The sequence below is a fragment of the Rhinopithecus bieti genome, unplaced genomic scaffold, assembly GCF_001698545.2.
Source record: "Rhinopithecus bieti isolate Rb0 unplaced genomic scaffold, ASM169854v2 scaffold_31842, whole genome shotgun sequence".
NCBI classification, from domain to species: domain Eukaryota; kingdom Metazoa; phylum Chordata; class Mammalia; order Primates; family Cercopithecidae; genus Rhinopithecus; species Rhinopithecus bieti.
In genome coordinates this window covers 149,441-171,730 of record NW_016813497.1, presented here as the reverse complement: position 1 = coordinate 171,730, position 22,290 = coordinate 149,441, and the positions used below count along the sequence as shown (strand labels likewise).

The following is a 22,290-nucleotide window of genomic DNA, read 5'->3' as shown; positions in this document are numbered from 1 at the left end:
TCCCAAATAGCTGAGACCACAGGTGTATGCCACCTTGCCTAGCTAGTACCCAGGTTTAAGGCAGCAAGATTCTGACAGCAGTTCTCTCAGTTAACTTCTCAGTGATGATAACTTTATGAGCCCATGTAGGTGATGAAATAAGGCACAGAGTCCCACAGTCACTGGTGGAGCTGAATTGTCTGCATTTCCATTTGTGTTCGTTTTATTGCCCTCTTTAGAAATTTGCTTGATCTTGGGTCTTGTTCAGGGCAGAAAGAGATAATACAAGGCTTTGGTAATGCTTAGCATTTTGGAAGAAGTAATGCTGGGTGGAAATGGATTTGGCAATCTCTTTTTTCGCATCATTGAAATGGGAGTCTTTCACAGTTGGAGACAGGATGAAGTAACAAAGTCTGGGGCTCTGGATTAACAGGTGGCCATTCGCAGAAAGGAGGCTGCAAAGCAAGAGGTGGGGGCTTCTGACTGAGCAGGAAGGTGGGAGAGGAGCATCCTTGTGAGGAGCAGCCTGCAGGGCTGGGGTTTGGGCAGCAGGTGGGCAGAGGACTTTATCTGATTATCTCAAAGAATTTTGCCTCTGCTTGGAAGGGTTCCGGCTACAAAGACAACATAGCAGGTAGTGCTTGGGTCTGATGGTCACAGGCACAGTGGTATTTTAAATGCTGGTGGTGCATTTTAGGAGAAAGAAGGTAATGAGTTCCTGGGGTGGGTCCCTGTGGTGGTCCTGACTCAGTGTGGCACAGGGGACAGAGTAGAACGAGGGAGAATCCATCAACGAATGGAAACTTGTCTTTTCAGGGGACAGGAAATTTTTTTTGTGTGGTTGGCCTGGTGGCTTATGAGGAGAGGTGAACATTTGAGACAAAACCCCAGGCCACTCTTCCAACTGCATCTTTGACAGTTTTGAGAATTTTAGGAAGTAGTTAAAAAAAGAAAAAGAGAAACCAAAAGTCAAAGACCTCGTTTACTTGCAATACCTGTGTACAGCCAGCCATGTGGGCTGCAATCAGCCGTGTGTCTAGAGGAAACTCCTTCACTTGCATCCCTCCCACCTAGACCCCTAAACCACAGGGGGCTTCTGACTATTCTTAGAAGAAGACTTAGGTGGCCTCAAATGACCAGACCTTGTCTCGAGCATCTAACAGCTTAGGCTAAACTTCCTCTCTGGCCCTGTTTGGTTTAAGCAGTTTCCTGGTCTGGCAGGATTCGTTATCTTAGCACCCAACTTGTCAAAACCCTGGTCCTACTTGTCGTAGCAAACGGGCCCCTGTCACCCTGTGGCTGCAAGCCAGGCAATGCTTATGTTCCAAAAGTCAGACCTGCTGTTCTTACTATAAAGCTCTGCTGGGCCATGGATGGCTTCTATCTTTGGATATAAGGATGGGAGGATGAGCAGCACCTCATGCTGGGTAAGAGCACAGGTTCTGGTGGTTGACAGCCTGGATTCAGACTGCACTGCCTTTCTGGCTAGCTGTGTGTCTTTGGGCAAGTTGCTTACCCTTTCTGAGCAATAGTTTCCTCATCTGTGCAATAGGGATTATAATGGGGTCGTTTTTCATAGTAAGTAAGATGAGCCATGGAAAAACACAATGCCTTGTGCAGAATGAGAATAGTTTTATATTACAATATTACTATTTATTTTCTCGACAAGTGTTTAATTAGCACCCATTAGGGACTGGGCACTATTCTTAGTTCTGGGAAAAATAGCAATGAACAAAATGGACACAAATGTAGACCTTGTGGAACTTACGCTTTAGTGTTGGGTGGAGACATTCAGATGACAAGTAAATAAGTAAAGCCTGGAGCAGTGTCACACACCTGGAATCCCAGTTACTTGAGAGGCTGGGGCAGAAGGATCACCTGAGCCAGAAGGATCACCTGAGCCAGAGTTCAAGACCAGCCTGGGCAACATAGCGAGATTCTCATCCCTAAAAATACCACACACACACACTAAGGAAAATGTGTTATCTGTTAAGTGGTAAAATTGCTTTGGAGAAAGTGAAAGCAGGGAGGGGTGCCTAGATGGTGGTATAATTTTAAGTGAGGGGTCAGGATGGGTTTGCAGAGGAGGTGATATTTGAGTAAAGGCCCCAAAAGGGTAGAGAAGGGCTCCACGGGGATACAGCTGGAAAAGAGCTTTGGAAGCCGAGGAACAGCTCACATGGAAGCCGAAGGGGAGTGAGCCCGGGTTGTTGGAAAACCCTGGGGCCAGGGGTGAGGCCACAAGGGGCCCTGGGCGTGACATTTTGGGAGGTGCTTTCTCTCCAGTTCCCACTGCACTCACGGGACTCTGAGCACAGGTGTGAAGGAGGAAAGAGTAATGAGAAGAGAAGGTGGTGAGAGGTGCTGGGTTTATGTGGGCTCTGTGTCCATCCTGTAGAATCCACAGGGGATTTTGGAATTTGTGTCTTACTAAAAAATGGAGTTTGGGGGCTGGCACACTAACCTACTGACTTACAGAAAGTCACTTTCTGACTGCGTGGGCAGGTGACAGAGCCCTGGCCTGGGGCAGGCTGAGGCTTTGCCACTCACTGAGGGCATCAGGTGGGTGAGCCACGTTTATTCATCCAGCAGCTTTTACAGAACTCCCATGGCAGAAGATCGTGCCAGTACCTGCCCGGTATTACTCTCTTCATCTATGACATGAGGACAGCGATGCCCTTCCGTCCACTCCATCCTTCCAGGGGTGTTCCTCCTGAGGCAAGAATGCAATAGAAAAGCAAAGCAGAATGTATGAGGCTATTTGCGTTATCCATAATAAAGAAAAAAATGAAAACAAGATAGCTGTCCAGTGGTAAGGGGAGGTTTGGCAGACCGTGGCACAGGACACGATGGGTGGGTCATCACACACACAGATGTCAATTACAGAGGCTGGGTAAGAACACGAGCATATTCATACTGTTACATCGAGGGAAAACACACAGTATTTAAGATTGCATGTGTGTGGCATTTGTAGTCCTGTAAATATGTGATGATATGTATGCAGATGGAGAAAACTAGAAGTGAAACTGAAATGAGTTATGTGTGGTGGGACTGTTTTTCTTTTGGAAAAATTAGTTTATTATTGCCCTAATTGCATTCCTTCATTTATTTTTTATTTTATTATTTGTTTTTGAGACGGAGTCTCGCTCTGTGGCCCGGGCTGGAGTGCGGTGGTGCGATCTCCACTCACTGCAAGCTCCGCCTCCCAGGTTTACGCCATTCTCCTGCCTCAGCCTCCCATGTAGCTGGGACTACAGGCGCCCGCCACTGCGCCCGGCCATTTTTTTGTATTTTTAAGAGAGACAGGGTTTCACTGTGTTAGCCAGGATGGTCTTGATCTCCTGACCTTGTGATCCGCCCATCTCGGCCGCCCAAAGTGCTGGGATTACAGGTGTGAGCCACCACGCCCGGCCTCCTTCATTTATTAAAGTAATGAATATTTGAGTGCCTACTAGCTATCAGGCTCTGAGAAGGTGCTTGGGTAGAGCAGTGGACTGGACTGCACGGCCCCTGCCCCTGGGAGGCCATGCTTAGTGAGCGATTCTTGAGTTCCCACCCCTTCTCAGTGCTCAAGGATTGAAGGCTAATGAAGTGGTGCAAATTCAAACTTTCTGGAGTAAAACGGAGAGTTGGTCCTCCAGGTACTCTGCAGGGCGCTTGTTGAGCCAGTCCCAGATTTTGCTGAGAAACAGGGAAGTTTCCAGAGTTGCCACCCCCTCCTGAGGGTAGAGAGCTCAGGGGTAGAGCTGGCTTGGCACCAAAAGGGCCACCTGAGTCTTGGCTGCTGGGACTTGAGCAGTGCTGGGGCGCTGCCAGTGAGCTGTGATTCCACCTTCTCAGGGAGCACCCCTGCCCTTTTGACTGTGGTGCCCTTGGTGTGAGGGATTGTCCCAGGAAGGAGACAGCAGCTGTGGGTTCATCTCCTAGGTGCCCAACACTCACAGGGTCCACACTGCCCGTGATGTGCCCTGGGAAGCCCATGGTTGGCTCAGAAGGACTGAAATGTTGGCCAGCCACAGATGATTCCTGCTGCCGCCACTCTGGAGAAAAGCCCTCTGGCTGTTTGGATGATGGTGGTGGTGATGAGGACATTTGTAACTGTAGCACACATGTGAGGCCTGCTGTCTATGTTCTGGGCTCTCAGATAGCACTGGGAATACTGTACCCCACCAGTCGCCTCCGTTACAGGAAAGTGGTCCCGATCCAGACCCCAAGAGAGGGTTCTTGGATCTCATGCAAGAAAGAATTCAGGGTAAGTCCATAGAGTAAAGTGAAAGCAAGTTTATATAGGAAAGTAAAGGAATAAAAGACTGGATACTCCACAGACAGAGCAGCCCTGAGGGCTGCTGGTTGCCCATTTTTATGGTTATTTCTTGATAATAGGCTAAATAAAGGGTGGATTATTCATACCTCACCTTTTTAGATCATATAGGGTAACTTCTTGACATTGCCATGGCATCTGTAAAGTGTTTTGGCGCTGGTGGGAGTGTAGCAGTGAGAACAACCAGCGGTCACTCTTGTGGCCATTTTGATTTTGGTGGGTTTTAACCCGCTTCTTTGCTGCAACCTGTTTTATCAGCAAGGTCATTATGACATGTGTTTTGTGCTGACCTCCTGTCACATCCTGTGACTTAGAGTGCCTAACCATCTGGGAATGCAGCCTGGTAGGTCTCAGCCTTATTTTACCCAGCTCCTGTTCAACACGGAGTTGCTCTGGTTCACACGTCTCTGACACTTCTAGCCGCCCTGGAAACACCGGAGTTCGGTTCTCACCTCCCATTGTACAGGGATGAGGGAACTGAAGCCCAGAGAGGTGAATTAGCCTCTTGAGGGCACACCAGTGGTGACAGGCTGAGATTAGAATTGGAGTCTGGTTGATGACGAAGCCCATGCCTTTGCAGTTTCTTTGTCACAGCTCACTGGACTGTGGGGTGGTACAAGTTAAAAATCTGTCTACCTGGGGAAAACGGTGATATATAGACCCCTCTCTGCCTCCTGCTCCACCCCCAGCCCATCCCTCCCAGAATGCCATCATAACCCCTCCACTTCTACACCAGATGCTTCAGGGAAAGTTCCCTGTTCTCTTCTTTTTTTCTTGAGACGAGGCCTCACTATGTCACCCAGGCTAGAGTGCAGTAGTGCAATAACAGCTCACTGCTGCCTCGATTTCCCAGGCTCAAGCAATCCTCCTGCCTCAGCCTTTTGAGTAACTGGGACTATGAAATGTGCCATCTCACATAACTAATTCTTTTATGTTTTGTAGAGATGAGGTCTCACTATGTTGCCCAGGCTGGTCTTGAACTCCTGGTCTCAAATGAGGCCAAGGCCTGCCTTGGCCTCCCAAAGTGCTGGGATTACAAGGCGTGAGGCACCATACCTGGCCTTCCTGTTGTCTTTGAGGGAGACTAAAGCCCTCTAGCTTCGAAGGAAGGAGTTCTTCTTCTTTAAGGACAGACTATGTCATGACCTTTTCACCCAGAAATTCCAGGGCCTAGCCCAGTACTTGGCACACAGTAAGTGCTGAGGAATTGAATGAGGGTTCTGGAGTATGTGCTTTAATCAGGGCTAAACCAACCTCACGGCATTCCTAGAAAAATAACACAAACCGGTGTAAAAGGGGATGGTGTCAGGGTTAGGAGTGTGGCCTCTGGGGTCAGACAGCCTGAGTGTGACTGTGCCTGTACTGTGGACTCTTCTTACCTTGGTCAAGTTATTTTGCTTTTCTGGGTTCTAGTTGCCTCATCTGAGGAATGGGGACATATGAATCGGGAAAATGTCGTACCTACTGGTTGGGGCTGTTGTGCGGATTATTATTGTTTTTTGCATGATGTCACCACATTGGTCATGAGATGTTGTGAGGATTAAATGAATACGGTAGGTGGAATAGGGCTTTGTGCCCAGTAAGCCCTTGATAAACATGAGCTGTCCATTATTGTTCTCTGGGGAGAATCCTCTGCCCCCAGGTGTAGGTTCTCATCCTGTCTGTGGCTTCAGAGTTCAGACCTGACGCCACCGACCTCCATGCCCTTCCTGCACCCCCACCATGGAGCATCATCGGTGGAGTGGGGTTGGGGGCTTATCACCCCAGGAAGATTAGATACATTGGGAGGTGGGAAGTCTTGGGCAGACCCAAGACCCCTGAGTCCCAGCTTTGTCATGCTGTGACTCTGGGCAGATCCCCTCCTGGGAATCCATTTCCTAATCTGTGAAATGAGCATGACTGTTGCTGGGGTCATGAGAACATGGTCAGGGCCATAAAGCATATGGCGGGTGGACCTCCATCCATGCTCCTCCCTCCATCCATGCTCCTCCCTCCCTCCATGCTCCTCCCTCCATCCTTGCTTCTCTCTCCCTCTGTGCTCCTCCCTGCATCCATGCTCCTCCCTCCTTCCATGCTCCTCCCTGCATCCATGCTCCTCTCTGCATGCATGCTCCTCTCTCCCTCTGTGTTCCTCCCTCCCTTTGTGCTCCTCCCTCCGTCCATGCTCCTCCCTCCATCCATGCTCCTCCCTCCATGCATGCTCTTCCCTCCGTCCATGCTCTTCCCTCCCTCTGTGCTCCTCCCTCCATCCATGCTTCTCCCTCATCCATGCTGCTTCCTCCATCGATGCTCCTCCCTCCATCTGTGCTCCTCTCTCCCTCAGTACTTCTGCATCTGTGCTCTGCCCCTCCTCCCCCATCCATGCTCCTCCCTCCATCCGTGCTCCTCCCTCATCCTGGAGTGCCAGGCCCACTGTCAATCTTGTGTGAGTTCACAGAACCCATGTCAATAAGGCGAGAGCAGATGGGTGGCTGGGTTCCCGTTCTCGCTGCAGCATCCCAGGTTGCACCCCTCACCTCTCTTTGCTACTCCTTTTGTTCCTTCTGAGGCAGGTGTAGGGAAGGGAGGAAGGTGCGACTCCTAGTGCAGGTGACAGGGATGGGCCGCTCTGACCCACACTGGCCCTCCACCTGCTTTCTTTGTTCAGTTGAGACCCCTTCATCTCCTTCAAGTGCTGTAGGACTTGAGACAGATGCTTGGACTTCCCTTGGGAGGTGGGCATCCCAGACCTCTGTTGGGGCCTCCAGGCAGTGGGTGGGTTCTGGTTGGAAGGAGGAAGGGCTTCAATGGGATGTGGGCCTGAAGCACAGGAGAGAATTACATCCCTGGGTCGAGATGGTTGAAAGGGGCCATTCACAAGCCGTCTGCAGCACAGGTGCTATGGGATGAGAGTGACTAACAGAGTGGTGGCGGCACACATAGACATTAGAGGGTGACCTGTGCTGTGGGGGCCTGGGTCGGACCACATCCTCTGGGGTGTGTGTGAATGTATGTAGTTGTCTGCCTGTGTGTGGGTTTGTCTGAATGTAAAGAGGAATTCTTGGTGACATTCAGGGGAAAGTTTAATGATAAAGGGGTCCTTTAAAAAGCAAGTCAGCTCTTTTGCATCATCTGCAGAGACCATTGACTCTCATTCCACTTGGGGCAAAAGCCAAAGTCAAGGCCATAACTTCTGTCCTTCACCCCATTGCTCATCCTATCCCAGCCCCTTTGGCCACCTTCCTGTTCCCACATCTCCCAGGTGCCCCCAGATCTCCTCCCCTTGCCTCCACTCCCAGAGTGAGGTCTTCTCTAAGCAGCCCATGTAATTGTGAACCCTCCTGCCTCTCCCACCTAACATATAGTGTGGTTTTACTGACTTGTTCATAGCCTCCCTAGAATGAAAGCTCTACAGGGTAAGGATTTTTCTCTTTCATTCACTGATTTTCTTTTTCTTTCTTTTTTTTAATTTTTGAGACAGAGTCTTGCTGTGTTGCCCAGGCTGGAGTGCAGTGGTGCAATCTTGGCTCACTACAGCCTCCACCTCCCAGGTTCAAGTGATTTTCCTGCCTCAGCCTCCTGAGCAGCTGGGATTACAGGCATGCACCACCACGCCCATCTGATTTTTGTATTTTTAGTAGAAACAGGGTTTCTTCATGTTGGCCAGACTGGTTCTCAAACTCCTGACCTCAGGTGATCCACCCACTTCGGCCTCCCACAGTGCTGGGTTTACAGTTGTGAGCCACGGCACCTGGTCTGTTCACTGATGTTTTATCCTCAATGCCTAAACAGAATAGATGCCTAAATAATATTCAAATGAATGAAAGAAGGAACAAAGCAAGTTACTAAGAACACTGCCAAGGCCTAGTGCAGTTTGACACTCGGAGCCCAGTAGGACCCATTGAATAGTTTTCCGATATAACACAAATGGATCTGGGCTCGATCTCCTTAGTTGCATGCGTGTGTGTTTTCTTCTTTTGTATCAGCCAGGATAATGCAGGGTGTGTTTCAGGCCTCTGTGATTAAAGTTTCAATAACACTCTGATGTCATTTTACGAATGACAAACTACCTTTGATGGAAACAGCTTATCGTGTCTTTAGCTTTTGTTGTTTTTATTATTTACATCTCTTGACTTTGTTTTTTGGTCAAATATGCCAGAGACGTGAAACCAAATACCTCATCAAAGTCCTGTGAATTAGATACTCAGCTTTGTTTAAACTTCAGGTAGCTTTTTTTTTTTTTCTTAAAATAGAAATTTTATTTTTGGGAATTTTTGTGAGTTTTGTGATTCACATGCTGCTGTGAGTTATTGCTTGGACTGCTAGGTTGGGAGGCTGTAGACCTGGGTCTGCCATGAGCTGGTTTTGTGACCCAGCGTCCTGAGCCCCAGTTTTCTTGTTTGTGGAAACAAGGTGAGGGAATTGGACTGGCTGATTTCCTCTGAGGTCTGTTTCAATTCTTTAATTCTGTCTCTCATGGCACATACGTGCCATATTTTAGCCAATAAGGCATGCTGCGCTTTGTACGTAAGTAAGATACACGTGGGTACTGTCGCCCTTCAATCACGAGTCAGCCTCATGCCTTCCTGTCGTGTGGTTGTGGATTGTGGAGCCACCAACCTTCCTGCTTGACTCTCTGGTGACTGCTAGCTGAGGAGTGGGGCCACCAGCACTTATATAGCTATCTCCATGCCATGGAAACTCATCCTTTTGGGGGTTCAGCTTCAGGGGGTGAAGTGGTTTTAGGTTACATGGATGAACTGTAGAGTGGTGAAGTCTGGGATTTTAGTGTACCCATTACCTGAGTAGTGAACATTGTACTCCAATATGTAGTTTTTCATTCCTCACCTCCCTCCCACCCTCCCCTCTCCTGAGTCTCCACTGTCCATTATACACCAGAACTGTAGATTTTATTGCCAGAGTTTGAAGCTGGTGCCATTAGGCTTTGGAGACGATTTAGTTTAAATCCTGAGTGCTATGACGCTAGCCGTGTTCATTTATTGGACTCTGTATGTTGAACCTTAATTTCTGTCTTCCGTCAAATAAGGGCAACAGCTTCTCTCAGAATGTTTTTGAAGGTTAAATGTTATAGCACATTCCAGCCGCTTAGTAAAAAGCATAAATGTTGTTGGTAGTGCTGATAAAGAAGAACCATTATGATGTGGGGGTAAAGAACATCTCCAGGCCAGGCGTGGTGGCTCATGCCTGTAATCCCAGCACTTTGGGAGGTCGAGGCAGCAGGATCTTTTGACACCAGGAGTTTGAGTCTGGTCTGGACAACATAGCAAAAAAAAAAAAAAAAAAAAAAAAAAAAAAAAAAAAAAAAAAAAAAAAAAATTATGTATATAAAAATTATATCTGTGGTCCTGGGGTTGCAGGAGCAGGGATTCACTGTCTGCAGAACACCAGCAAGGAGAAGGCCCCATCTTTTGGAGTTGCTGAGGCAGATAGTGAGCCTGAGTGTGTACGACCACTCTCGGCTGGTAACTGCTGCAGGTGGAAACAACCCGTTGTTTACATTTATAAGATGCTAGCTTGATAAAGTGACATGAGTCTAGGCACTGGAGATTTGTGTTAAGGACCAACTATGATTTAAAAATAATTTGGCCCCAGGATGTTAATTGCAGCATTATTTTATACTGATGAAGAATTACAAATCATCTAAATATCCAGTATCTTAAGCCTACAACCTTGGGATAGTGTGTAAGTAAAAGTAAAACTGGAGCACATTTAGACCCATGGCATTTAAAAACAGCAAACATTTGCTATAAATAATTACTGCTTAAGAAGATATTAATGATGTACCACTAACAGGCAACAAAACAGGTTACCGAACAGTATGACCCCAGTTAATTATTATAAATGAAGTAAGTGGAGGGAAAGTGAAGGAAATGCATACAGTTTTTAAAGGTGAGTGGTTTGTCCACCGGATAGTGGCCTAATGCTTAACTTATTTTCCTCTTTTTTCTTTCCCAATTTTTCAAGAAACCTACATGTCTCATATGTTGGGGGTGGAAAATCATGGCATTCACAACAAAATATTTTGGCTGGATTTTCAGTACTTCAAAATGTGACAAACATTTCTCCCGTGTTATTTTTGTGCCCACTGCCAAGTTTTAACCATTTCATTGCACAGGTCTTGTGCCTGGCTTAATGTGATTATCTGCTCATATGATGTGGTTTGAGACTACAGGTTAAAAAATAGATTTTTTTTTTCAAGTATGTGAACTAGGAGGTTGAGAATGATGAGGGAGAAAATGGAAAATTCACAGAGCAACTCATCGACAGGTTTTTTGAAGTGAAATTATGTGCTCTTAAAAATAATCTAAAACCAGGAAAGAGCATGTTAGATCCTGTCAGCTCAGTTGTGAGGTAGAAATCACAGACCCGGCTGGGCGCAGTGGCTCACGCCTGTAATCCTAGCACTGTGGGAGACTGAGACGAGCAGATCACCTGAGATCGGGAGTTCAAGACCAAACCTGATCAATGTGGAGAAATCCTGTCTCTACTAAAAATACACAATTTGCTGGGCGTGCTGGCATATGCCTGTAATCCCAGCTACTCAGGAGGCTGAGGCAGGAGAATCTCTTGAACCTGGGAGGCGGAGGTTGCAGTGAGCTGAGATTGCGCCATTGCACTCCAGCCTGGGCAACGAGTGAAACTCTCAAAAAAAAAAAAAAAAAAAAATCAAGACCCGTGTTTTCCTCTGTGACTTTTGTGTCATTTCTTTTCTTAGGTGACTGGACTGATGTTCTGTTCTAGATGAAACTCCTTGAGGGGAACATTTGAAAAGGCTTGATGTGCTGCCCAAAGCCCCCTTCAGAGCTGACTTCTCCACCCCCAGCTGCCGTGAACCTTGGCCACTGACAGCTCATAGCTGAGTCCCTCCCCTGAAGTCACCTTCCGCTGAAGGGCACATCCTTTCCCAAGGTGACCCCCCTCCAATGTTTAGTGTCCATTGTAATAATGTGTCTACAAAAATAGACCTTTTAAAGGAAGAGATAAGGAAAGCTCTAGTTTCTTCCTGCAGCTCCCTTTGAAGGCCTCTGGATGGGAATTCCTAGATGGAGAACTCTGTGTTGCAGTGGTGGAGGGTGGGGAGCTGGGGATGTGTCTCTTTCGTATCTGCAGTGCCAGGTATAGAGGAGGCTGACTTGGGGTGTGATAAATATTTGCTGGAAGCAGACAGAGAGCAGCGAGATGCCAGTGACCTTCGTCAGTCCCAATGTCGGAGGCCCCATTGGAGAGCCACCCTTCCTTCCAGGAGGGCTCTGTCCTTTTCACAGATTTCAGAGGTTGATAATAATACTTGTTATTTATTTATTTAGAAGCAGGGTCTCACTCTGTCACCCAGGCTGTAGTGCAGTGGCGCAATTTCAGCTCATTGCAACCTCTGCCTCCCAGGTTCAAGCAATTCTCCCGCCTTAGCCTCCAGAGTTGCTGGGATTACAGGTGTGCACCACCATGCCCTGCTAATTTCTGTATTTTTAGTAGAAATGGAGTTTCACCGTGTTGCCCAAGCTGGTCTTGAACTCCTGGCCTCAAGTGATCTACCTGTCTCATCCTCCCAAAGTGCTGAGATTACAGGCATGAGCCACCATACCTGACCCCATTGTTATTTATTTAGTGAACAGTTATTGAGTACCTGGTATATGCGAAACATTCTGACATATGTCATGGGTATAGGAGGAGCCCTGATCCCCAGCAGACACACAATTCCCATCCAGTGCGATGGGGAGGTCCCTGGGGAGCTTGAGGTCCTGCGAGGGAGGAAGGGCAGGTGCACAGAGAGGTAAACACAAGGGAGGGAGGGCAGGTGCACAGAGAGGGAAACAGACAGCCTGCCTTGGGGCTAGGGGTCAGGACCTGCCTCTCAGTGGAGCTGATGCTTGATCTGAAGCTTGAACCTTCCTGATCAGAAGAGCACGGAGGATGCTCCAGGCAGGGGTTACCTGGGGAGCCGTGTAGTGTTTGTAGTGGCTGCGGTGTGCAGGGAGTGGTACATCACATCTGTAAAATGTGTCTCAGAGCTTTATTAGGAAGTGTATGTGAATAGGCTCCTTTACCAACACTGTCCTCCCTATGGAGTTGGGGATGGAAGATTATCCCCACTTTTACAGGTGAGGAGACATCCCGGAGAGGTTAAGAGAGTTTCCACAAGAGGGTTATTGGTCAAGCCTGGATGGAACCTGGCTTCCTATCCCTGGCCCTCTTCCCCAGCCTGGCAGCACTGCCCCTGCCTAATACAAGAGGGTCCACCAGCTCTCGGGGCTATGGCTGTCTGTCATGGGGGCAAGTATGCCCACCCTGTTCTCTTCTCTCACATGAGTCATCTCCTGGGTGGTCAGCCTGGCATAGTGTCCACATGTGGGCTGACAGGTCGCCAGGACCCTTGGTCTGAGCTGAAGCAGAGAGGGCAGGGTGATGGGTGGATGCTAGGCTCTTGCTGTGTTTAGAACTGCTGGGGAGACACTCCCTCTCCCCCACTGTCAGTCTGGCCTGCACACTCCCATTCCTGGAGTTCAGATGTGTGGGCTTGGGAGTCTGGGAGCAGGAAGTAACAGGCCTGACTGGCCCTCTGCAGACAGAGTAGATTTAGAGGAAGCCCGGAACCTCATGGAAGGGACACAGGACTATGTCTTTCACAGTGGGTTTATTGTAAATAAAATAAGTGGAGGGAAAGTGAAGGAAATGCATACAGTTGTTAAAGGTGGGTGGTTTGTCCACCATCAGTGCCTAATAGTTAACTTATTTTCCTCTTGGTACTTTTTTTTCCCTCTCCCAATGTTTCAGTGAACCTACATCTCTCGTGTTAGGGGCAAAATCGTGTCATCAATAGGGCTTGTGCACAGGGCTGTGTCTTGTGCAGTGGGTGGGGAATGGGCTTTGGAGCCAGCCAGACCTCACTTTGCCATTTGCTGGCTCTGTATCCTTGGATGAGTGACTTAACTCCAAAACCTTGATTTCCTTTTCTGTAAAATGCGTCTCTCCCCCAAGGGCTGCTGGGAGGATTGAAAAAGGTTCTGTGTGCAAAGAGCTTAGCTACAGGGCTACTGTATCTTAATTCATAGTAAGTGTTCTCCAAACGTTAGTTCTTCTAATTATTCTTTGTGCTTCTAGTGTGCCTGGCTCACAGTGGGGTAGGATTTGAAAAGAACGTATGAACTCAGGCTTATGAGCGTTTGTTAAATAAGAAAGTATTAGAATTTGGATTAAGTTGTTTCTGGCCTCCAATACATGAAGCAGGCATGGTGAATTTTTGCTGTAGGCAAAACCATCCTGTTTTAACTTCCCCTGGCTCTGAGGATTTGTGATTCTTCTGCATGGCCCTTCAAGGATTTTCTTCAGTGTAAACACACTGACAAGGGTGGTATTTAACAACTGGAGTCTGGTTTGGCTCCGGGTATCCACCCGTTGTCTTGGGTCTGGCATCCAAGGCTGCTGAGCTGGTGAGTCTGGTGCCTGGTTGGCATGAAGGCATCAGGGTAAGTGCTCCCCAACCCCAACCGCCCCGCCAAATGTGGTTGTGACTACAAAGTGACTAGTATGTGGGACTCCCCAGTGGGCTTGCTTGGCATCAGTTTGCTGGGAGGATCTCTGCTGAGGACACAGGAATGACCATGCAGGCTGACAATGCCTGGCGAATAAGGATGGGAAGTGGGGACCCTGGAGCCCGCCCACCCACCTGGATGTACACAGGCTGGAGGCAGCAGCCTTGGGGATGGGGTAGGGAGGCCTCAAAGCTCGCGTTGCCAACCTTGACTGTGCCCCCTGACTCCTACCTTGGGATTTGTGGTCCCCTCCCTGGATTCTCACTGCCCACCTGAGACTGCGACAGGGGAAGGAGCTGTAGGAGGCACAGGCAAGGTGGGTGGTTTGGGGTTGGAGTGGCCTAGGAATCCCTGTTTGAGAGAGCAGGCTAGATAACACTGGACTGCAGGTGAGACACTTGGCTTCTCTTCCTGAGTTTGCCACTCATTTGCTGTGCAGGCTTCAACAGGACATTCAGACCCTCTGGGCTGCAGTGTTTTTAGCTGTAAAAGGGGGAACTTCCCTTGGGTACTTTCCTGATCTATGATGCTGAAACACGCTGGAGAATTGCCAGTCACTTTTTTTTTTTTTTTTTTTTTAGATAGGCATGTGGTAAAAGACACTAGAAAGCTGTAAAAGAATATAGACTGAAAGAGTAAACCTCCCTCATACTGTGTTAGTCCATTTTATGTTGCTATACAGGATTACCTAAGACTGGGTAGTTTATTTAAGAAAGAGGTTTATGGCCGGGCGAGATGGCTCATGCTGTAATCCTAGCACTTTGGGAGGCCTAGTCAGGTGGATCACCTGAGGTCAGGAGTTTGAGACTCTTCCTGGCCAACATGGTGAAACCCCGTCTCTACTAAAAATACAAAAATTAGTCAGGCATGATAGCACATGCCTGTAGTCCCAGCTACTCAGGAGGCTGAGGAAGGAGAATCGCTTGAACCTGGGAGGTAGAGGTTGCAGTGAGCCGAGATCACGCCACTGCACACCAGCCTGCATGACAGGAGCGAGACTCCATCTCCAAAAAAAAAAAAAAGAGGTTTATTTGGGCTGGGTGTGGTGACTCACTCCTGTAATGCCAGCACTTTGCGAGGCCAAGGTCGGTGGATAATGAGGCCAGGAGTTCGAGACCAGCCTGGGCAACGTGGCAAAACCCCATCTCTTTAAAAAAAAAAAAAAAAAGTTTATTTGGCTCACAGTTCTGCAGGCTGTACAAGCATGGCTGTACAAACATAAATTTTGTGTTAATTTTTTTAGAGGCGGAATCTTACTCTGTCACCCAGGCTGGAGCAAGTACAATGGAGCATCTGCTCCACTTCTGCTGAGACCTCAGGAAGTTTTTCACTCCTGGCAGAAGGTGAAGGGGGAGCAGGTGTGTCATGTGTCTAGAGAGGGACCAAGAGAGAGGAGGAGGTACCAGGTTCCTTTAAACAACCAGCTGTCACCTCTTGCTTGAACTAATAGTGTGAGAACTCACCCATTATGGTGGGGAGGGCACCAACCATTGATGAGGGATCTGCTCCCATGACCCAAACACCTTCTGCCAGGGAATACCTCCAACACTGGAGACCACATTTCACCATGAGACTTGCAAGGAACAAATATTCCAACTATATCACATACCCAATCCCACTACCTCCCAGTGTCCCTGGTCAGAGGCATTCATAACAGCTTTTAGAGATTTTTTGTGCATGTGCACCCATAAATGTGCACATGTGTTCCAGCCTTTACAATTTTTGCATTGTGAAATATACATTCAAAACATACATAAAGTTTAAAGAATGATAAACTGAACACCCATGTACCCACTACTCAAGTTAAGAAATGGAATATTCCCAGTCTCTAGACCCCTCCTGTGTTCCACAACCCTTTTACTCAAGTGGGAATATTCTATTTATGCTCTTTTTACTTTTTTACTTCTGTCTGGCACACGTGTCTTGTTTTTTTTAATAGCTGATTTCCTCTATCTGGATGTACCATTATTAGTAGTAGTTTTTTTTTTTTAACTAATTTCCTCTTGATGGTTACTTAGGGTGTTTCCAATCTTTTGCTGTTACCAACAATCCTGCAATAATTTTTCTGGCTTCCAAGAACTGACATTAATTAGAATGTGCTATGAGAAGTCCTATTAGCAGAGCATGGTGGCTTACTTTGGGAGCACTTTGGGTGGCCAAGGCGGGAGGATTGCTTGAGCCTAGGAGTTAGAGACCAGCCTGGGCAACATGGTGAGTCCCTGTCTGTATTAAAAAATAATATTAGGCCAGGCGCGGTGGCTCACACCTGTAATCCCAGCACTTTGGGAGGCTGAGGCAGGCAGATCACGAGGTCAAGAGATCGAAACCATCCTGGCCAACATGGTGAAACCCTGTCTCTACTAAAATACAAAATTAGCTGGGCGTGGTGGTGCACGCCTGTAGTCCCAGCTACTCGGGAGGCTGGGGCAGGAGAATTGCTTGAACCCGGAAGGCGGAGGTTGCAGTGAGCTGAGATTGTGCCACTGTACTCCAGCCTGGGCGACAGAGTGAGACTCTGTCTCAAAAAAAAATAATAATTTTTAAAAAATGTCCTATTGTCTCAGCATCTCTGACCTGTCAGTCCTTTCCAGAGCAATACAGAAACATTTGCAGCATGGAAGCCCTGCATGGCTCTGGTCTCCTAAAATGTTGATATCCTGTGCCACTCTCCCTGCACCTGGGTGGTGCCAGCATTCCTGTCTGATGCCATGCCTCCCTGGAAGCCCCTGGGGGCCGGGTCTGTGGGAGAGTGTAGGATCCTCATTGGATCCTCAGCTGGGTGTCTGCCATGGGTGTGCCCACATGCAGGGTGTGGAGAAGTGTACTAATGGGAACTCAGCTGCAGGCTTGGCTCCGAGTAGAGTTCCTTTTCTTTTGATTGTGCAACGTCCCTGCGAGGGATCTGGGTCTGCCCTTCGGCTTTTCTTCATCTTCTTGCAGCGGGGAATGAGGCAGGGGGCCTGGTTTGGGGGTTCAAGCCCAGGCCACTTGAGCTTTTGAGATGAGGCTCCTTGTTTTCCTTTGCTTACTCCATCTGCCGCTTTCCCTTTCCTCTTCCCTTTTGTTCTTTCTCCTTTTCTCTTTCTTCATGCCGTCTTTAGACTACAATTCCTGGTAACCCTGGCTCATTCTTCCATCCATGTGTACAAAAGTTCTGGCTCTTCTCTTTCTCCCCCAGTTCTGAATGAGATTTGGGGGCAGTAGAGCGAAAGTCAGAGACAGTGAATCAGAGGTTGGGGCCCTGGCCCCCTTTTGCTTCTTCTCCCCACTGTGGGGCTGCTCTTCTTGGTCTCCTCACTGCCTCCTCATTCAGGTGTGTGGCTGTGAAATGAGGAGACCAGATCTGCCCAGGAGGAGGTCATGAAGAATCCACAGTAGGGATGATGGGGGTCCAGGGGCAGGAAGGTGGCTGGGAGGTCCACAGGGAGAAAAGGAGGGGCAGCTGCGTTCTCAAAATGACAGTGTTTCCTTGCGTCGAGACCAATCTGGGCAGAAAGGGCTGACCCAGAAGCTTGTTGTATGCAGTTGGTTCAAAGAGGCCAACAGGCCAAGATCTGGAAGCATTGTGTGTGTGCATGTGTGTACACCTGTGTGTGTGCTCAGATCCTTCACTGGAAGATGGTAAGGTGTTGGGTAAGTGTGTGGACTCTGGTCCATCCCGCTCTACCTGTTATCAGCACCCTGGTGGGACCTTATGGAAATAACTTCTAAGTCTCAGTTTCTGCATTTGTACAAGGGGACTGTTGAGAGGATCAAATGGGATTATCCTTAAAAAGTTAAGCATATAGTAAATGTTCTGTAAATGCTAGCAATTATATGAAGTAGTTTTGTTGATACTCTGTAAAGGACCACGGCAGACCATCTCATTTATCATGGAAGATAAGGTTTTATTGTAAAATTATGAGAAAGTTATTTTTACATAAAACCATTTTATCTTTCCCATTGTTAAAGAATAAAGATGAAAGGAACCTTAGAGTTCATCCTGTGGTTTTCTTTTTTTTTCTCTTTTTTTTGGTGAGATGGAGATTTACTCTTGTTGCCCAGGCTGGAGTGCAATGGCGCGATCTCGGCTCACTGCATCCTCCGCCTCCCAGGTTCAAGCGATTCTCCTGCCTCAGCCTCCCGAGTAGCTGGGATTACAGGCATGTGCCACCATGCCCGGCTAATTTTGTATTTTTAGTAGAGATGGAGTTTCACCGTGTTGTCCAGGCTGATCTTGAACTCCTGACCTCAGGTGATCCACCTGCCTTGGCCTCCCAAAGTGATGGGATTACAGGCGTGAGCCACTGTGCCTGGCCCATCCTGTGGTTTTCAAAAGCCTTTGAAGAGCAATCCCCCTTTCTTTCCCAAGTGAAATCTTACATGGAAAGCCAGTGTATAAAGAAGGTGAAATGGAAGCTGCACTGGTAGGAGGATCGGGGTGGGGATTACAGAATGTGGGCAGCAAAGACCTGGGGGGTCTTCCTGCTGGCTTCCTGAGCCTCATTCTTGTGGTCCAGGGAGCAGTTTGCAACTCTCATACATAATTGAGTTGTACAAATAGGTACTGCCTTTTTGGGCGGTAATTGACAGTATTATGCTTAGTTGGCTGACCCTTGTAAATTACCATCATTATTGAAATTGAAAATTTATGTTCCATAGGATTCAGCAGTCTAACTTGTGGGACTCTGACACCTATAGAAACGATAGCCTGTATACATACAAGCATAAGCACAAGGTTGTTCATTGTGTAAAGGGTTAGAGATTCCTAAATGTCCAGTAACAGGGGAAAGGCTGAGTCAATTTTGAACTTGCTTATGTAACCATAAAAGGAACAAAGTAGATCTATGGACCGTCTTGGACAGATTTTCATGATATATTCAAGATGCACAACAATATATATAGTATGATCCTTCTTTAAAAAAATATATATATATATGTATCTATAATTGTGTGTGTATGTATACACACACATACACACATAGACACACAGATACACAAAGCACTCTAATTTTATTGTTCTTTTTTTTTTTTTTTTTTTTTTTGTTTTGTTTGTTTGTTTTTTTTTTGAGATGGAGTTTTGCTCTGCAGGCCCAGGCTGAGTGCTGTGGCCGGCTCTCGCTCACTGCAAGCTCCGCCTCCCGGGTTCACGGGCCATTCTCCTGTCTCAGCACTCCCGAGTAGCTGGGCTACAGGCGCCCGCCTCATCGCCCCCGGGCTAGTTTTTTTTGTATTTTTTAGTAAGAGACGGGGTTTTCAGCGTATTAGCCAGGATGGTCTCGATCTCCTGACCTCGTGATCCGCCCGTCTCGGCCTCCCAAAGTGCTGGGATTACAGGCTTGAGCCACCGCGCCCGGCTTATGTTCTTTTTTTAGAGGTGGAGTCTCACTCTGTCGCCCAGGCTGGAGCAAGTACAGTGGCATGATACTAGCTGACTGTAGCGTCAAACTCCTGGGCTCAAGTGATCCTCCAGCCTTGGCCTCTTGAGTAGGTGGGACTATAGGCTCATGCCACCAATCCTGGCTAATTTTTTGTTAGTGGTGTGTGTGTGTTTGTTGGGGGTGGCTGAGGGGAATGTCTCGCTTTCTTGCCTAGGCTGGGCTTGAACTCCTGACCTCAAGTGACCCTCGTGTCTTGGCCTCCCAAAGTGCTGGGATTACAGGCGGGAGCCACTGTGTCCAGCCACAAAACACTCTGATGCTCATTACTTTAGGAACCAGCTGGGAAGGCTACAGACCAAACTGCTAATAGTACTTATTTGGGGGGATAGAGGGGAAACTGGTGTTTTTTACTTTATCGTTCTCCCCCGTCCACAAAGGCTGGTACTTTGTGTAATTTATTTCCTAGTTGGTGTTTTCCTCCAAATTAAAAAGGAAGGGAAATAAAAGTATGCTGGTCATCATAGAGGTGAGAAAATGACTCACAAGGGGGTGGTGGATTTGCCCAGGGTCACCCAAGTCTGTGTGGGGAAGTGGCCGGCTGTTTAGTATGTGCAGCAGGAGAGCTCAGGGGCTCCGATTGAAGTTAGTCTGCTGAACGGAGGCCTCTTGCTCCTGCCTTGTTTTTGCCCTCACAGGCTGGCTCCGGGTCTGCACTCCTGCTACACTCTGCTCACCATCTGTTAAGGAAGCAGTTGGTAGGCTGTGAGCAGTGCCTCCCTCCTTCCCATGTCTAATTTAACGAGCCACCCTTTTCTCTGTCGGCCTCCACCAAGGCTGTGGGATCACCCTTTAATTACTTACAGGGGTCAGCCACCTGATGGGACGCCTTTGCTGGAGACAGACAGTACTGACAAGCAGATTAGTTGCACATTGGGAGGAGGGAGGAGACGAGGAGAGTGTGTGCAGCAGATACGAGTGGGTGGCTTCAAAACAGAAATTCATGAAGGCTCTAGGAAGGTAATTTTAAACACTGTTCATTTAGAGGCTGTGGTTCAGGGCTGAGCCAAGCTGGAGGTAGCCCGCCCAGCACGTGTTGACCCTGCTTTCCCATCAGACTTGGGAGGGCGGATGGGAGGAGTCTCCTCAACTCACCTTTGCAGAGCTCTGAAACTGGGTCTGTTCAAAGTTACACCTGCTCGTTTCTTGTGCCCGTGAATTCCTCTCTAGGAATGATCAGGCATCCATAGGCAAGATCTTCCTCGAGAGTCATTAGACCTGAGCCCAAATGTCCTCTCTGTGTCTGAGCTGCCATGTGACCTTGGACAAGCTGCTTCCCCTCCCTTGCTTGGGCTGAGTTTCTAACATTCCTAACTCGGGGAATCAAAAGAGGTGTGAGTCCTGTGGACTTCCACAGCTCTAGAACTTTCTGTGAGTAATATGCCCTTACTTGCTGTTTGCAGGGAGGCAGCCATGAGCTAGATAAAGCCCCAGCATTCGAGGCACCCATCCCTTCGTGCTGGCCACCAAGCAGAACTGTGGATCTTGACTTGTCGCTTATCTGCCCATAGATGTTGGCTTGGAATGGGGAGGAGGTGGGACTTATTTTGAGCCTAGGTTCCCCATGTACAAAATGGGGCTAACAGGATTTGCCTTGCAGGGTAATGAGATTTGTGAAAATATGGTTGAATTCCTGGCACATGGTAGGTGCTTATTAAATGGTATTATACACTTAGTACTTGGCATTCCCGGCCTTGCTTTTTGTCTTTGCTGGAAGTATATTCCATGTGGGGAGGGAAATGGGAATGATCTTGCTTTCTAGATGCCACTTCATAGAAAGCATTGGCACTGGGATTGCCAGCCTTTCCCAAAGCAGTGTGTGTTGCTTCATCATTCTGCTGCTGATGATCATTTATGGAGCAATTTACTAAGTGAGGTACATGATAACCCCAGTCTCCTTTAATCCTCGTGAAACCTTAGGAAGCACTAAGGGACTATTATTATCCTCACTTTATACATATAAATGAAGAAAGCAAGGCTTTGTGAAGTTGAGTGATGTGCCCAAGGTCACCCAGTTAGCAAATGCTAAAGCTGGAGTCCTCAGTCTTAATTATTAATGTATGCTTGCTTTTCAGGACAGAGAGGACTTTGGAGGACCAGGAAGGTCTCCAGTTCTGAGGCAAAGGCTGTGAAACACCGGGGTCAGACAGGAAATCATGTCTTTGAATTCTTCAACGGGGCAGATTTTTTAAGTCAGAGACATTAACGATCAGCTCCATGTAGTGTTTATGGCCTGTGTGACCCTGCCCCATGGTGCTCAGTAGACCCCACTGCCCATGTGTGCCTGATGATTCCATTTCTGTCTTGTTTATTGCAAGTGACCTTGAATTACCTAAAACCCAGGAAAATGTGTTCTTAATCTGCCCTTTTAACAATGCTGATATTACCCTTCTAACTCACATTTACATAACCTTTCCTTCTGTGTTGTCACGAATGTAAAGAAGCAGCATCATGAAAAAGCCCAGCCCTAAACTCTCTGTAATTATGGGGTATGGTGGAGAGGGAGGGGCACTGAATAGGAAATAATGGGGTCGTGAGAGCATTGGAAATTGCACTGGTTATATTCAGTAGCAGAGCTGGAGATTTTTGCCTGCTGCTGGGAAAATTTAAAAAGCAAAACAACCTCTGCCTCAGCCTTAGAGGTTTAGCTGTTGAGTTTACTCCCTTTAATTTGAGGCACCTGAGGCTCCCATTTTGCGGTATGATTGGCTGGGCTTTCCACCACTTCTTCCTTTCTCTGGCCCGAGAGAAACCTGGAGACGCTGAAGTGGTTTGTAGCAGCTGTCATCAATGTCCGCCTTTCATGTCCGCAGTGGTTTGGAGCAGAGGCCCAGAGATGCTTGGGGAGTCTCTGTGAATTCAGAAGAAGGCTCCTTCTGCCACTCTGCTGTCTGACAGCAGGTTAAAAAAAAAAAATTGGCCGGGCGCAGTGGCTCACGCCTGTAATCCCAGCACTTTGGGAGGCCGAGGTGGGCGGATCACAAGGTCAGGAGATCGAGATCATCCTGGCTAACACGGTGAAACCCCGTCTCTACTAAAATAG

General features: G+C 47.9%; 1 protein-coding gene across 7 annotated transcripts in view; it reads left to right on the top strand.

Moving 5' to 3' along the window:
* KSR1 (kinase suppressor of ras 1) overlaps positions 1 to 22,290 on the top strand; it is a 177,509-nt gene that overhangs the window by 20,167 nt on the left and 135,052 nt on the right. The gene's annotated exons all lie outside the window — the stretch shown is intronic.